Raw genomic sequence first — 15,554 nt, 5'->3', positions numbered from 1 at the left:
GCCTGTCCCCTTGGCATCTCAGCAGTGAGCTAACATTCAGAGAAGAACATAGCCTTTAGCCTTTTCTTTTAATTAAACATCAGAAGACCCAGATGCCAAAGGGTGAAATGTATTTATTTTGTCAAACTCTTTCATCCTTCTCTGGTTGGATTGCAAGATTAGTTTTTAGTTGAGTTATTTAAACTCTTTTGTCTTATTGGATGTGTTTTTGGGACTGTCTCTATATCTTAAGAATTAACATTTTATTTTTCTCTTAGGGGAATAATGGTGTTCAATACATACCTAGCCATACACTAACATAATTTTTAAGCTGAGGTGGACTAAAAATCTTTCACTATCTTTCTCTTTTTCTCCATAAAAACACTCAGCATCAACTATTTAAGCAAAACTTCACCGTATAGAGATAACCGCAAGGAAGTAGTGAGGAAGAAAAAAGGAAAAGTCAAGTAGAGATGGACAAAATGGGCATACAAGTATGATCAATAAAACAAAAAATAAACTGTTTTGTATTTTAAACATACACAAAAGTAGTGCCAGCACTATTTAAAAACGAAAAGAGACCTGTGCCAGCAGCTATATGGCCCAAATTTGCCTTTACTTACCTTGGCAAGTGGAAGTGAATTGCTTGGTATTTGGTGAAGTTTTTTAGGACTTACAGATCTCATTTATCTTCAAGAGGAATATTGCATTTACCCATCTATTTTCATATCTGATTTTAATCTTCAGGGTGCTGTAATTCTCAGAAGGCAAAACAAAGATAATAAGGCAATGAATGATTAAAAATAGTCAAAAGTAACAGAATTTTAACAGTACTCTAAAGCATATGGTTTCTTTTTTTGTGGCTCACTCATTTAACTAAATCAGTATTTGATCACTACTTCAAAGTAATTCTCACACAAAGAATTTGGGAAACATTGTAAAATTGAAAGCAGCCATCCCACGGGAGAAAAAAGACTGCTGAAAATTCACACAAGAGAAGCTCCCAGAACTCCCTCTGCCTTTTGCCTGAGGAAGGTTTCAAAGTTTGGTAGAAGAGGCCAGAGGCAAGAGCCTGAGAAACTGATGCTGCTTTTCAGGAGTGTTTTTAATCTGCTCACCACTTTGAGATTGCTAGAGAAGGGAACAGTGAGGCTGAGCTAGGCTGCAGGCCAAGCTAGCTCAGGATCCCTCCAACAGCAGCCAATTAAATGGATGTTGAAGGATAGAATTTGGGCTAAGGTTCTGTGGTGCTTCCTGCCTTACCTTGTGTATTTGTTTCTTAGCTCTTAATTTTCCTTCCATGTATTCCATCCTTCCATGTATTTTCATTAACAATTTTTAAACTAGTCTAATATCTCCACAACATCCTTTAACTGTCACTGTCTTAATTAGTTGTGTGAATCAAACACATGTTTTTGTTTGCTTTTAACTTGCTACCTATTACTTTGATGCCTGTATGTTTATGGATCAAGAAAAAGATTCATAAATAAGTAAATAATGAGTCCTTTTTTCCTGGTCACTATTATGCCACTCATGAGTTGTCTGTCATAGCCCTTTCAGTCACATGTCCTCTAACCTGAAGCAGTTTTATCTGCTTGATTCTGCTGATACAGAAGCTCTTCTGTATGTCTGACCACCCTGTTTGTTTTTGTGCTTCTAGGTACAAGAATCGGTCTTTCTAGTAATGTGTCTGCCACAAGAAATTTCTTAGTGTTGGTACAGAGCAGAATCAGATTATGATATTGAAGAACCGATTGTAAAAAATACTTAGTAATTATTCTGAGATCTGTTGTCTTTATGGTGATACCTGTTTCACACTCCATCATTGTGTATGAGTATTCAATCCATATGTTAATTTTAAGTCTTTCAGGAGGATGTGACCAAATGGCCTCCAAAGATCCTTCCAGCCAGAGTTCTTCCCTGATTTTAAATTCTATTGTTCATAAAATCTTCCTTCAGTCATTTGCAAGTAGTGTTCTTATTATAGAGTTGCTTTTTCGCCTTCTTCAAGACTTAATCCACTCTTAGTATTTTAATAATGCTTATTACATTTTTGAACAAGGAAGGGCCAAGCACAGATTCCTTTGGGTGACCCTTCTGGACACTGTCTTCTATTTCAAAAAAATACTCTTGTTCCAACCTTTTATGTCCCATCCTTCTGTGGTTTATTTATTCTGGGCAGGGGGGAAAATTTTCCTCTTTTATAGTGTAAGGTGGAAGAGACCCTCATTGTGAGTCCTGTTAAAATTATTTTGCTAATCCACATTAATATATAATCTTAACACCTTCATTGTCTGCTTTAAAGAACTGTAAACAACGTCCCTGACTTGTTCTTAGGAAGTATTAGTAGTCTTTATATTATATTATCCATATACTTGTAAATTCTGTTTCTATAGTAGGCTTTACTAGTCTACCTTGTACAACTGTCAGATATTTGTGTTGAGACATCTACTGATTACAACTGAGTTTCTCACATATAACTACCTGTTTTTATGGTACTGAGTTGTTTTAAGAAATAGCTTGCAGATCATAATTAACAGCTCATCAATATGTTTGAATTTATTTGGTACTTAGCATTTTCAAGTAGTGACATTACATAACCTGATCTGATGATTTTTCAGTAGAATCAATTTATTCAGTTATTTTAATCCTTAGATGTGGTTTATTCAGGAAAAAGGGTAAAGCACTTAGGCATTAAGTGAGAGAACCTGGGAGTTCAGCCCTCATTGCTGCTCTTGCTGACCTGCAAACAAATAGAAGACATGTTCAGTCTTGCTCTTCTTAGAACTTGTGTTTCTTAAGCTTCAGTGTGCAACAGGGAATTAAAAAGTAACTTAATTATCTGATACCTTGAAAATGTGCCTCAGTCCGTTAACCGTAGAGGTTATTCTTTAACCAGCCTGTTTGGAATCGGTCCTGAGTAGAGGGGGGAGCATGAGGCACTGTCTTTTAGTTCAGACAATAAAGCAGGATGTTTACTCTTCTTGGACCTTTTCCTTAATTGGGTTTGACAGCAACAAATAGCATGAAATATGGTACAACAAAAGCTGCATGCGTGGATCACAACTTTCCTTCCAGAACAACATTACACTCCTGGCAGTAGCAGTCTTCTTGTCACTGGCAGGATCATTTTAGTACATTGGAAGTCACTTAATGCTGGTATATCTTCTATAATATTTTTTTTTCTTTACGTCTTCTTTACAGAAGACCCTACAGGCTGCCCTATAATTTTTACCCTCCCCTTTTTTGCTTTATCATGGAGACAAGAAAGGCTGAAAAGGAAAAGAGTATGAGGCTTAATGATAGGGACTTAAAGCTCTGATTGCTCCTGTGCATTGTGTGCCAGTTTTGTTATTTGTCCTTTTCTGGAGGGATTGATTTAAACCCTGTAATTGTGTGTTGCTCTGCACAAGGCTCAGGCACCTGAGAAACACTGAAGGATGAAACTAAGCTCAAAGAGCCAATGCTGGGATTTAAGTGTCTGAGGTGTATTTTTTGGCAGGGCAGTATTTTGGGAGAAGGAATGAAGTCTGGGTGTTCTGCTGGTGTCAGTTTGGTCCCTAGTGATTCTTTGATAACTATAGGCTGTTGCCACAAGGTGTGGCATTTTTTTCCCCTTACTGCATTTCTTTTGAATCAGTGGATCACCTGGGCACAGGCTAAATAACTTCAGTGAGGTAATGGCAAAGTGGTCACAGGAGGCAGGGAGGCAGTGCGGTGAGGAGATAAGCGAGATAAAGTAAGCCTGACTTACCTGCGATATCAACCCACAGACTTTATTGCTTTCGGGTATGGTTTCTGTCTTAGCAAATCTCACACTTTGCTGCAGTGTATAATCCGCATTAGACTGGAAACAGAAAATGGAAGGAGAACATTCACTTTTGAGCAGACAAATATGTGAGAGTTTCCTTGACAGGAACAAGAAAGAAGCAAAAATATGTAAGATGCAGCCTGATTATTATGGCAGCATTGATGTCTTGACAGGGACTAAACTTGATACCCATCTTTATTGCCTATGATAATTTACCAATAAGGTCTTGATTTTGCAACAAAGATCAAGTGATGGATTATTTTATTGTATGTTTTCATTTTTGCATTTAAAAGAAGGTCATTTTACAGCTTATTATTTATACATCATGTAAGCAATCTTCAAGTTAAGAACTTATTTATATACAGACATGGAAAATTATTCTACTTAAATTTGTAAACTATTTTGAAAATTGTTACTAAAAATTGAAAATGTTTTTCTTTGACAAAAAGGAGTATGTAGAAACAGTGTATTACAATGGTATACAATTTTTCATATGCTAGTTATGCTAGAAAAGAAAGGCTAACCTAAATGAAGACAGCAAAAACTTTATGTAACATATATATTGTTATATTCAGTGAATATTTTCATTGTAGTCTGAATGCCTTTGTCTAGGTATATCTGCTAATTGAGGCTAGGGATACTACAAAAGGCATCACAAATGGGATGCATTTTGTATTTTCTAGAATTTGTTTTTATAGAGTCTCAATATTTCAAATATGCAAAGTGTGCAGCATAAAAACAAAATCCCAAGTATATACTATTTAGGAATAAATAATTTTAACTGCATTGTGGTGTTAACAGTGAAATACATATTTTTTTTTTTTACTTCTATAGCACAAATACTTTGTAATGAAAACAAGTTTGTTGTCTTTTCTCAAAGAAAATAATTTATTTGCTGTAGTCAATACAGACCAGAAATAAGTAGACATATTTTTAAGAGCAAGTTTGTTTTAGCCAGAGCAATAGTGTCTTTCCAGTGCTTTAATATAATGCCATAATTCTTGGCAACATTCGTCTATTGGTGCTTGCATGCAAAGAAAGTGTATAAAGCCCGAAATTTTTTTGCATGTGTGCTAAGAACTATCAGTTAAGAAATAAAAGAAGTATCTGCTGTAATCAGGGTAGAGGCCACACTGAAGAAAAACTGCTTGAACAGTAAGATCATGAGAGTGTCTAACTTGAAAAGCTGAAGGATTATACAGCATTATGAAGAGGGTGCATGCAGGCAAAATTATTTGTCATGTGCTGGGACCTGCCTGCTTTGCCAGGCATCAGCCAATTCCCTTTCACATTATGTAATAATTTAAAATCCTTCTCTTGCCAGAGAATTTAGTTCTTGTAAGTAACACAAATGGGAGACTAAGGCCTTTCATCTTAGAGGCAGATGCTATTAGTCAATACTGAGCACAAAAGAAATTGCTTAAAAGAGAATTGAATTCTTATGTTTGTAATTCTTGATGAATAAAATGTCAGCAAACATTCAGCAATGTGTGTTTTTAAATTTGATACCTGTGAAAGATTCTAGGTGACGCAGACATGTATTTTCATGGATTCTATATTGTTGTTAAAATTATTCACTCTGTCAGTTATCAACACTAGAAAAAATATCTAGGCCCTGTACAAGATTAATGACATTTTGCAGTATTAAATTCAGTCTCCAAAGTGGGGTTCCTGTTTTCAAGCCTTTTTCCTCTTACTGCTTGCTGCAGAATTATCCCAGGGCATGGGGAAGTTAGTATTCAAAGTACAGCTCCAAATAATTACTTCTGTGGAATAATGGACTTCTAAATTCCAAGATTTGTCCCCTTTTTCGGAGCCTTTTGCTCTACTGTCTGGGCACACCTTCATAGCTCATTTGTAGTATCTGCCCAATGCAAGTTGTTGGCCCCTGAGGGCTGGTGCATGTTTGAACAAATACAAGGATTAGAATGCCATGCCTGTCTATGGCATCACATTAAAAGATGTGATAATTAACACTGGTTAATCTTCATACCATGTGCTTTTATAAAAAGCAGCACCACATGTACCACACTTTTTAATTCATATGCCAAAACTCCATTTTGCTTAACTTGAAAAAAAAGCAAAACTTCTGACTTTTGAGATAACATGATTTTTAAAGTTTATATCCCTAATTCACCTCCTGGGCTACATTAAAAGGATGAGATTTCATTACTTTGTCAAAACAAGTGAAAACTATGTTTTTGAACCTGATTATTCTTTGTTGTTTATTCCCATGAAACATTTAATACTCAGCTGTTTCGAACGCTTGTTCAAAGTGCTGAGACTCTTTTCATTCCAGGCAATTTCAAAATCCCTTGCTCTCTATCCTGTGTCTTGGAGTGACACAGGATAACTGCCTGTGTCACTCCAAGTAAGGAGTAGTTGCCTGAATAAACATTTGAACTTAGAATTGTACAGAATAACAAGAGCTTGTCCTTAATGCTTGTATGGAGGAAAACCTGCTGTGAAGAGGAAACTAAGCTCTGTCAGTGAAGGAAAAATAGTTTTCATTCTAAATTAATCACAAAAAGTATGTGGCAATGAACATTAGGAAGTCAGTGACTTTTTTAGCTCTCTGCCTTCTTTCAGTGCAGTCATGGAGAGAATCCTCCTTCTCTTTTGAGAAATTACCTGGGTTTGGGTATAAAAACTAAGACATAATTTTGGAATTGCACATGAAATGTTGGTTATTTTGGGCATACTTTCTTCCATTTGCAGTCTGAAGTTTAAATCTAGGGCATGTTCAGGTTTTCTGAATTCATATGGATCTACAAAAACAAATGTATGTATTATAGGGGAAGACTTAATGTTTGAAAGATGCAAATACAGTTTATGAAAATGCTTGCTGTGCAAATTGGATTGGGTTAGCATTTGTAGATTCTTTCAGCAGTGTACTTGACTAATTTTTGTATTTCTTTTGTGTTGTAACGTTTTGTTGCCCAGCTTCCCAAAATCTTCAGTTTCTTTTCCTTCTGTTTTGAGACACAAAAGTAAATTAAACCTCAGGAGTGAATCTGTGAGAGTTATGAGCAGAACCACCCTTAAGGGTTTGAGAGACAAATGATCATCAGCCATCTAAATAAGCATAGGGTCATTCTTTCCTAAAAGGCAGCCCTGTGACTTTCTCTTCTGAAGTTTAAAAGCACGGCTTTTCAGAAGCATTTTTGTAGTGCCAGCTTGTTTTTCTTGCACAGGAATGAGCTTCCAGGCTCCTTACAATGAGTGTCACGATGTGCCAAATGTCCCTGCTTATGAGTGAAGTAAGAAAATGCTTCCTGTTAGAATTATTTTTCTAAATTAAAAAAAATTAATTCTGAAACTTATTTTGGATTTCCTTGGCTAAATTTCTTATTTCTCATCAAAATAAGTGCTGTATTTATAGGAGGACTAAGCTGACCTTTCTTTGGAAAACATGGAAACATAAAGCTCCTACTGAGAGGGGACTGTTCACCTCAGTGAATGTCCATATTCCTATGCTGCTAATTTAATTAATGTTGCTCATATTGTCACTAAGCATAGTTATCCTCAAAAAAATCTTTGCTGATAAAAGCATTTGGATGAAGCCACATACTGATATTCAGAGCAGGGGAAGATGCCCATTTGTCTATGCATCAGTCTATAAGTAGAAAAAAACCTGCTGTAATATAAAAACAAATAAATGTGTAGAGATACAACAGAACTCATAAATTTTCAAAAAGCAGCCTTGTAATTGAACAACATTGCTAGTCTTGTTTATTTTCCTTGCAATGAACTCCCACTATGATCTGCAATGAAGTTCCAAGTTTTGTGTGGATCTTAACTAGAAAATGGAGATATAGCCACTTATCAGGATTTTTTTTGCTAATGATCAGATCTACAAAACCTGGGGAAGCACAAGGACTTCCTGAGTTGTGGTGTTTTTCTGTTTCTCATAACAAGTTGTTGATCAGACTGTTAGCAGACAGATTTTCTTCCTCCCACACATCTTCATTTTGGTTGATGGTTGACCATTTTTGCAGAGGTCTCTGCCAAGAATACAGTTTCTATATGCAGCATTAGGGAGAAATGGTGGAAAAATTGAGTCTTTGAAAAATGTAGATTTGACAGGTAATAAAGGACTGAGGGAACCCCAAATCCTGTTTCACTAAGGTTTTTAGGAAAGAAACAGTTGTTAGAAGAGAGGAAGGACAGTGACAGAAAGCACGGCTAGGACTGTGAAAAAAATGTTTTTTCCAGTAGTTGTATATGTTCTGGAGGACATATCTTCTGACAGTCCTTAAATCTTCCATCTTGATGGAAGAGAAATGTGAAAGTTTATCTGATGTGGTTTGGAGTGCATTATAGATTTGTCATCTGAATTTTGAGATAGTGAAGATCATTTTGCTCTCCCCATATCCTTCCCCCATATTGCCCCAGTGCTTGCAAGTTTTCTTTTTGGAAGAAAGTGCTGCTTTACTTCTATAAGCAGAAACTTAACAGTTGACTTAAGGCTTTTGGTAGCTGATAAGCGTTTTAATAATCAGCCTTCTGTAGTTTTTTGACTTCAAAATTACGTGGCAAACTCCAGAGTTGTGGTTAATCATATGCCAGTAGTGAGACTTAATTGAGCAGTACACAAAGGCAAAGCAGTTAAAGAGAAGGCAAGCGGAATATTCCCGAGTCCCAGGCTCTGTCAGCATTTCAGCCACCTTGCCTTTAAACTGGAAGGAGGAAGGTGTCCTTAGGAAGCAGTTCTTCACTGTGGTGAAGAGGGTGGTGAGGCCCTGGCACAGGTTGCTCAGAGAACCTGTGGATGCCCCATCCCTGGAAATGTTCAGGGCCAAGCTGGATGGGGCTTGGAGCAACCTGCTCCAAAGGAAAGCGTCTCTGCCCATGGCAGGAAGGTTGCAATGAGATGATCATTAAAGTTCCTTCCAACTCAGCCAATTCTATGATTTTATGAATGTAAGGCTTAAAAGCAGTATCTAAGATTAGAACTTTTAATTACCATGACATACAAAAATAATGACTTAAAACTGGGAGAATTTAAAGTTCAATTAAAATCTCTTCTTTGAGGTATGTGTACTTATTAATTGTGTTAATTTTTTTCAATGGTAATTATTTAAATCACTGCCACCCTGAAGAGTGCTCTTAATACACTGTGCTGGCATTTTCCATGTATGTGAGTTCTGTAATTTGTGTTATAAGTACTTGGCCTAAAAGTTAAGAAATCCCACCCTAATCTAGTCTCTTTTGAGGCATTAATAGACTGCCTCAGAAACGGAATGTAAGTGGGTTTTTTAAAGTGATTAGTAGTGTTGGTTTCCTCATGTGTCCTCACCAGCTGAGAAGCCTTCTAGACAAATTTTGCCTTGGGAGTAACAAAGCCAATGACTTCCACTGGTTGTGGAGATAGATGACACTGATGAGGAGTTGGGAAGTTGTCTCCTGATAAATGCAAGAGAGAAGAACCAAGTTTATGGTTTATTCTGCAATAAAATGAACAGGATTTCTTAACAACGAAGGTAGCAGAGCTAATTGGAAGAATGTACAGAAGACAAAGGACTTTTCCATATAGCCCATGCTCAGATTAGAGCTTTCCTTTAACTAGCTTTTAATATTAGTGTTGGACCTGGATGAATTTGCCAAAAAATGTGTCAAAGCAGGTGATTTTGTGTCATGGATGCTCAGATTGTGGGTATAACAGTCCCACCTGTTCTTCACACTGCTGTCCTTATCAACCCATCTGTTTTTCTCTTTTTATCATAAATCCTTGTTACTTTATTATTTACAGTAATGCTTCTTGATCAGAAGCCTTCAAAGTGTAATTTTACTTACCATGCTGTAAATACTATTTTTTTTTTCTTTCAATATGAGTTCCCCTTTGCCGGTGTCTGTTTAATTTCTGCTGTTAAAATTACCCATGACTGGGCTACTGTTCAGACATTTAATCCTGTGAGACAGTGCCATGAGTTACTTAGCCCTTGCTTCCTAGTTGGAGTGTGAAGATGTATGGAAATGTATCTGCTCAGAGATTTCAGGTGGAATATTCCTCCTGGTCTTTACTATGGAAGACTTATCAATCATACTATGGAAGGCTTATCAATCACTAAATGTCAGCTTGTTTCTTAGCAGAACTGCATTTCCTGTTAGTAGCTGCAAGGATATAAACTAAAAAAGATCAAAAGAAGTTCAGAGGTTCCAAACAGACACTCAGAATGCTGTTGTGGTGAAGGAAATGACAGAACTGGTGAACCTTCATGTGATTTCCTATATGAAAGGCAATGTTATTTTCTTGAGATTCTGGGATCAGGATAGGACCTTGTCAGATAGTCTAAAATTCTGTTTCAGATTCAAAGCCTTATGAAGTCAGGTGGCTTCATTCCATTGCATTATTGGGGGTATTTTTCAGTCAGGTTATAAGTATTGGTGACTAGGCTAAATGTTTCATAGAGAAAAAGAAAGTCTTCAGTTTAACTAAGAAGGGATGTCTGATGCAGACAAAGTTGTTTCATGCCTTTCTGGTAATAATATAAAGTTTATCCACAAATTCACCTTTGAACCCTGCTCTCCTATATGCTGAGTCATTATTTTGTATGTTAGAATGATCCCTGCCCAAAGTGTAAACCACATTTTGCTTTGCTTGGAAATAACAGATGCTGGAATCAATTTTGACAGATAGAGGTCATAACAGGGCGTGCATTATGCATATTGTTAGCAAAAAATAACATTTTTGAATCTCTGCGTGAAACTCTGAGGGTCATTCAGTGTTGTTTAGAAACGCAGAGCTGCTGTAAGGAATACAAGTAGTTTACTTTTTTTTTGTTTCATATATAATGGATATTATAACTTATTATGTACTATGTTAATTCTAAATTGTAGCCTCTTTCCTTGACTATAATTACCAGATGAGATACTCAAATGGATGGTATGGTTTATGAAAGGTTTTCTTTTTCTATAATGTAACCTAATTGGTACCTTATAAATGTTGCTCTATTGTGCTTTCTGTTATTCTCATGAGCTACAATTTAGTTCATCAATTTATGTTAGTTTTGTGACCCAGAGCCTGGCTATGAAGACTTTTCTAGGAATCTGGGTTTTTTTCCTGGTTTTCAAGTGAAGTAAACTTTAGTTATTTATTGGTGTCATAACTGGATAAGTTGGTTTTTTACTTCAACGTTGGAAACTACCAGGCTCTTTTGTATCTCTAAATTAGAAAGTTTCCTGATAAAAAACTTTGTCATGTGGAAATCTGACTTAAGGGAAACCAATGGGATTTTTAATAATAATGATAATATATAGATGAAATCCTGATCTTGTTTGTGTTGGAATTTCACCATCTTTTTAACTTGTTAATGAGTAAAATTTTTGTGCGAGATATGTTTGTGCAGTTGTCAGATAGTCAGTACTGCAGCTTTGTACATTGCAATGGCAGTGTCTCTAAATGCTTAACATATTTCACATTTCAATAATTAATGCATAGAGGTTCTATACTGTTTCTGTCACAAATAATCCATAATTACACTCTAAAGCATTTCATGTTTCTGTAGAATACCACTTTTTCTTCTCTACATTATTGAATTACTGCAAGTCCTCAGGATTCTTAATGAGTTTATTTGTTATGAATCCATGTGCCAATTAAAAATGAAATGTCAAGAACAACAAGGAAAATATCCTAGATCTTGCCTGTCTGAACTTCTGTAAAGCAGCTGGTGTACTGCCTCACAGGAATTGGTCTCTTATGAGAGGAAGCTAAAAGAACTTGGCTTGTTTAGCCTAGCAAAACGAAGGTTAATAGGAGTATGATTGCTCTTTAACTGTAGTATGAAAATAAAAGCAGACAAAGAAAAGAACTATGCAGGCTCCTGTTCCTAAATGGATATGAGTTGGCCATGAACTGATTTACACTGAAAAGCAGAAGATTCTTGTTGTGGTTTAACCCCAGCCAGGAACAAAACACCTAGGCAAGAAAACTCCTTAGCTTGAGGTTGAGATAAGGACAGTTTAACAGCTGAAACAAAAGCTGCACACACAAATAGAGCAAAAGAGATTTCATTCACCATGTTCTTTGGCCAGTCTGTTGTGCAGCCATCCAAGGAAAGCAGGAGTAATGGTGACTTGGTGAAACAAATGCCATCACTCCAAACATCCCTTCTTCCTCCTCCTTCACCCACTTTATATCCTGAGCATGATGTCATATGGAATGGCTTATCCCTTTGTCAGCTGGGGCCAGCTGTCCCAGCCTGGTCCCCTCTCAGCCTCTTGTGCACCCCCAGCTTACTGACAGAGTAGTACAAGATGCAGAAAAGACAGAGTGGTACAAGATGCAGAAAAGACCTTGACATTGTGCAAGCAAATCCTGTTTTCAGCACAAATTTAAACCATAGGTAACCTCATACTGCCTTTTCTGAAGAAAACTACCCCAGCCAAAGCCAGCACAATTGTAAACGCTCAGAGTATAGAATTCTAGAATGAACAATTGGAACAAATAGATGTGTTTTAGGGTAAGCTTGTTAAACTCATAGATTGCTTGAGATGGTTGATGATGCATCAACCAGGTCTGGATACATCAAACCTCAGTGTTTGTCCTTTGTATATGTTAGGAGGTGAGGGCTGACCAATTTCTGCCCAATTAAATGTCCACCAGCACAGTGTTAATCTACTAAACTCTTTCTGAGCTACTATAACCAAATCTTTAATTGCATGCTGGAAAGGAAGTTAAGCATTCTATTTGGAGCTTCTTGACTCTTTCCCTCAATTTATTATTTTTTTCTGTATGCCATTTATTTTTTCCATGCTTAATAGTGATCTAAAGGAAGTTCTGTGAGAACACTTAGCCATGAACCTTTATGTATGTACTATATAACTACTATAATTTAACTATAATATGTACTTGTTTTTCATTGATGATTCAAAGATTTCATTTAGTCTTTTGTTCCTGGAAAAACTGATTTTTTTTAAAAAAGTTTAAAATTATAGGACAAGGATAAGTCCTTTTGATATTTTCCTGTAACTAGCAAAACCTATTAGTTATGCACAGCAAAACCTGTTAGTTATGCACTCACTGCTTTTATATCTTTGATTGATACAGGCTATGTGTGCATGTGTTGTTATTGATACTGATATGAATATGGCCCTCAGTGACTCAGACACTCCTTTTGTTGGAGAGTGAATTTACCTTCAATTGTTTTACTTGGAGCTATAAAGTGCATTTCAGAATATGAGTCAAGTCTAATGTGTGCTAACATAATTAGCACCAAAATACCATCTCCCTTGTTCATCCATGCATTTTTTATCCATGGCCTTGAAGCTAGCACGTACTCTCATTGCAGAAGTGTCTGAATGAAAGAACAACATTGCAGTGTCAGTGATTACTGTATATTTTTGCAGTATTCTGGAACCCTGGCCCTACATCCCAGTTGCTCCAGGTGCTTGTTTATGTGAGCGTGGTGGTAGTGCACGTACATTGTGCTAGGCATTGAATATTCATAGCAGTGGCAAAATTGAGCACAAAGAACTCTTAAGTAGGCCAAAGACAACAATTGGATAAAATAGGTGGTAGAATTACAGTAGAAAAATGAGATTTGTGTGTCACCATAGTAGAGACCAGCTATAGCAAGCAAATGAGCACTGTAGTTATCACGGTTTCTGTAGGCATTGCAACAAACAAGTTTTAAGGAGGGTTCTGAAGCAAGATAATAAACTCCATTAGGGCCATAACCCAGAAGCCTATTTAAATGATAGGATTATTTCTAGTGATGTCAAGAGGCATTAGATCAAATCCAACATTGTATCTGCCAAGGTAACTTTAGAATAAAAATTGCCATAGGATTTTACAGAATTAAGCATACTGAATTTTACACAAGTTTTTTTGAGTATGGTATGTTTTAACAGGATTAATTTTGTGTTACCTTTTGAATAGTTCTACTAGTTGACACAGCACAATTTCTCCTTTTTTCCATAGTTATCTTGCCCTAGTTTTCAGAGATACCAATAATCATAATTACCAGTGGGATATAAATCAAAAGTACTTTTATTAATGTTTATGGTTAATAACTTAAGCACTATAGTATATTAAAAAAACACCAGGATCTTACTTGAAAAGTACATGATTATTTCCTGAGCATATATTGATGAGCTCAATCCAGGGGTGGGATTTTAAGTTTATTATATCTGCACACTAATAATGTGATAAACTAAATAACCAAATACATGGTTTTATAATGTGAATAATTTTTTGTGCATTTGTTTTGACTTCCATGTATTTCTCTTAGATGAGTATCTGCTTACAGGTTTGTTCATCACATATGCAGGACTATAATTCAGATTCTGATGGGAGGGTGTCCTTCCCTTAGGACAAAGTTGTCAGCTTTCACTTGACACTTGTATGCAGCATTACTTCTGTTTGCCATGCAGAGCATGGAGCATTTGTTGGTGCTGGATCAGTATATGAAAGCTTAAAGCCTTCAGTTCAGAAACAAAGTAATGTCTGGCATTTGTCTAAGTGGAATAAGGGCTTAGTAATAATTAGGTGCTTATTCTAAGTATACCAGGTAACTTGCAGAAACAGTAAAAGTTGAGGTGTCATTTGGGTTGAGTAATGTAAAAGCTGGTATTACTTTGCTTAATGTTTCATCAGCACTTAGGATTAGTATTTATTCATTAATACAGAGAGTAGTAATTATGGAAGATGATCTCTTTCATGTTTCATACAATTTAGAGGCGACCATGGATATTTGTGTTTGTTGCCACCTAAATTACAGTAGTGATCTTGCAACAGAAATAAGTCTTCTGTGGGCCTGCTGATCCTTTGTTGTTAAAATGAAATAAATGATGACCTTCCAGCAAGAAACATGTTAAATATGGCTGCCCAGCCACCTTGACTTTGCAGCCTTCACTCTTATCTGCAATTATTAATATATATTCTTACAAAACTCTTACTTAACCAAAAACTGTCTAGTTAAGATTTGAAATTTATATACCCACTTAATGATAATGATTTTGAAAATCACATGTTTAGTTAAAAACAGAAAAAATATTCTATAGTTTTCTTTTAAAGATAGAGGGAGAATAATTAAAAATAGCTCTGTTGTGAAAAAATGCTTTCCTTGGCAGAAATAGAGTGCAAAAAGTTTTTTCTAAAAGCCTGTAAATCTTTAATATATTTGTTATGGAGTATGTAGTGTTTTACTTTATTTCAAGTATTATAGTACCAGAGTATATTCTGAATGCAATGCACTAGCTGTCCATAATGCTTAAAATGTTGAGGTTTTTTTTTTGTAAAAGCTTTTAAAGTTATTAGAACATGGGGTTACAGTATCCACAGTTTTATCTCCTGACTGAAGATACAGAGATTGCCCCCTCCTGTGCTTTAGGTTGTACAGGCAGACAGAAGTGGGTTGCTCCCTTAAAAAAAAAAAATCCCTAACACAGCTTAGTTGTCTATGATGCAGTCAGCATTGATGTGGAAGGACTAGTGTGCATCTAGAGTTCTTGTCTTGAAAATGAAACCTTCAGCTGATCCAGGCTTTGCTACAGGCACCCAGAAAACATGTCATAGCATGAAAATTTAAAAGCAAGAAAAAGTGTTGTGAGAAACTTAAAAGAGTTGTGATTCTGACTCTGCTGGCCGTGTTCACATCAGCCGTAGGTTTTTGGTAATAGCGCTCTAAAGCAGACGAGATTATCCATATTGGTGTCTTTAATGCCAATTCATTGAAATCTTTGCCTTAAACTATAAAGATAGCCTTAATATTTGAACCCTATGCAGAGCCAGGGGTGCACATGTACAGGGAAGAGTCTCTAT

General features: G+C 36.2%; 1 protein-coding gene across 4 annotated transcripts in view; it reads left to right on the top strand.

Moving 5' to 3' along the window:
- The window catches only part of VAV3 (vav guanine nucleotide exchange factor 3), a 148,619-nt gene that overhangs the window by 104,133 nt on the left and 28,932 nt on the right, over nt 1-15,554 (top strand). The gene's annotated exons all lie outside the window — the stretch shown is intronic.

The sequence above is a fragment of the Taeniopygia guttata genome, chromosome 8, assembly GCF_048771995.1.
Source record: "Taeniopygia guttata chromosome 8, bTaeGut7.mat, whole genome shotgun sequence".
NCBI lineage: Eukaryota > Metazoa > Chordata > Aves > Passeriformes > Estrildidae > Taeniopygia > Taeniopygia guttata.
This window is presented reverse-complemented; position numbering and strand designations above follow the sequence as displayed.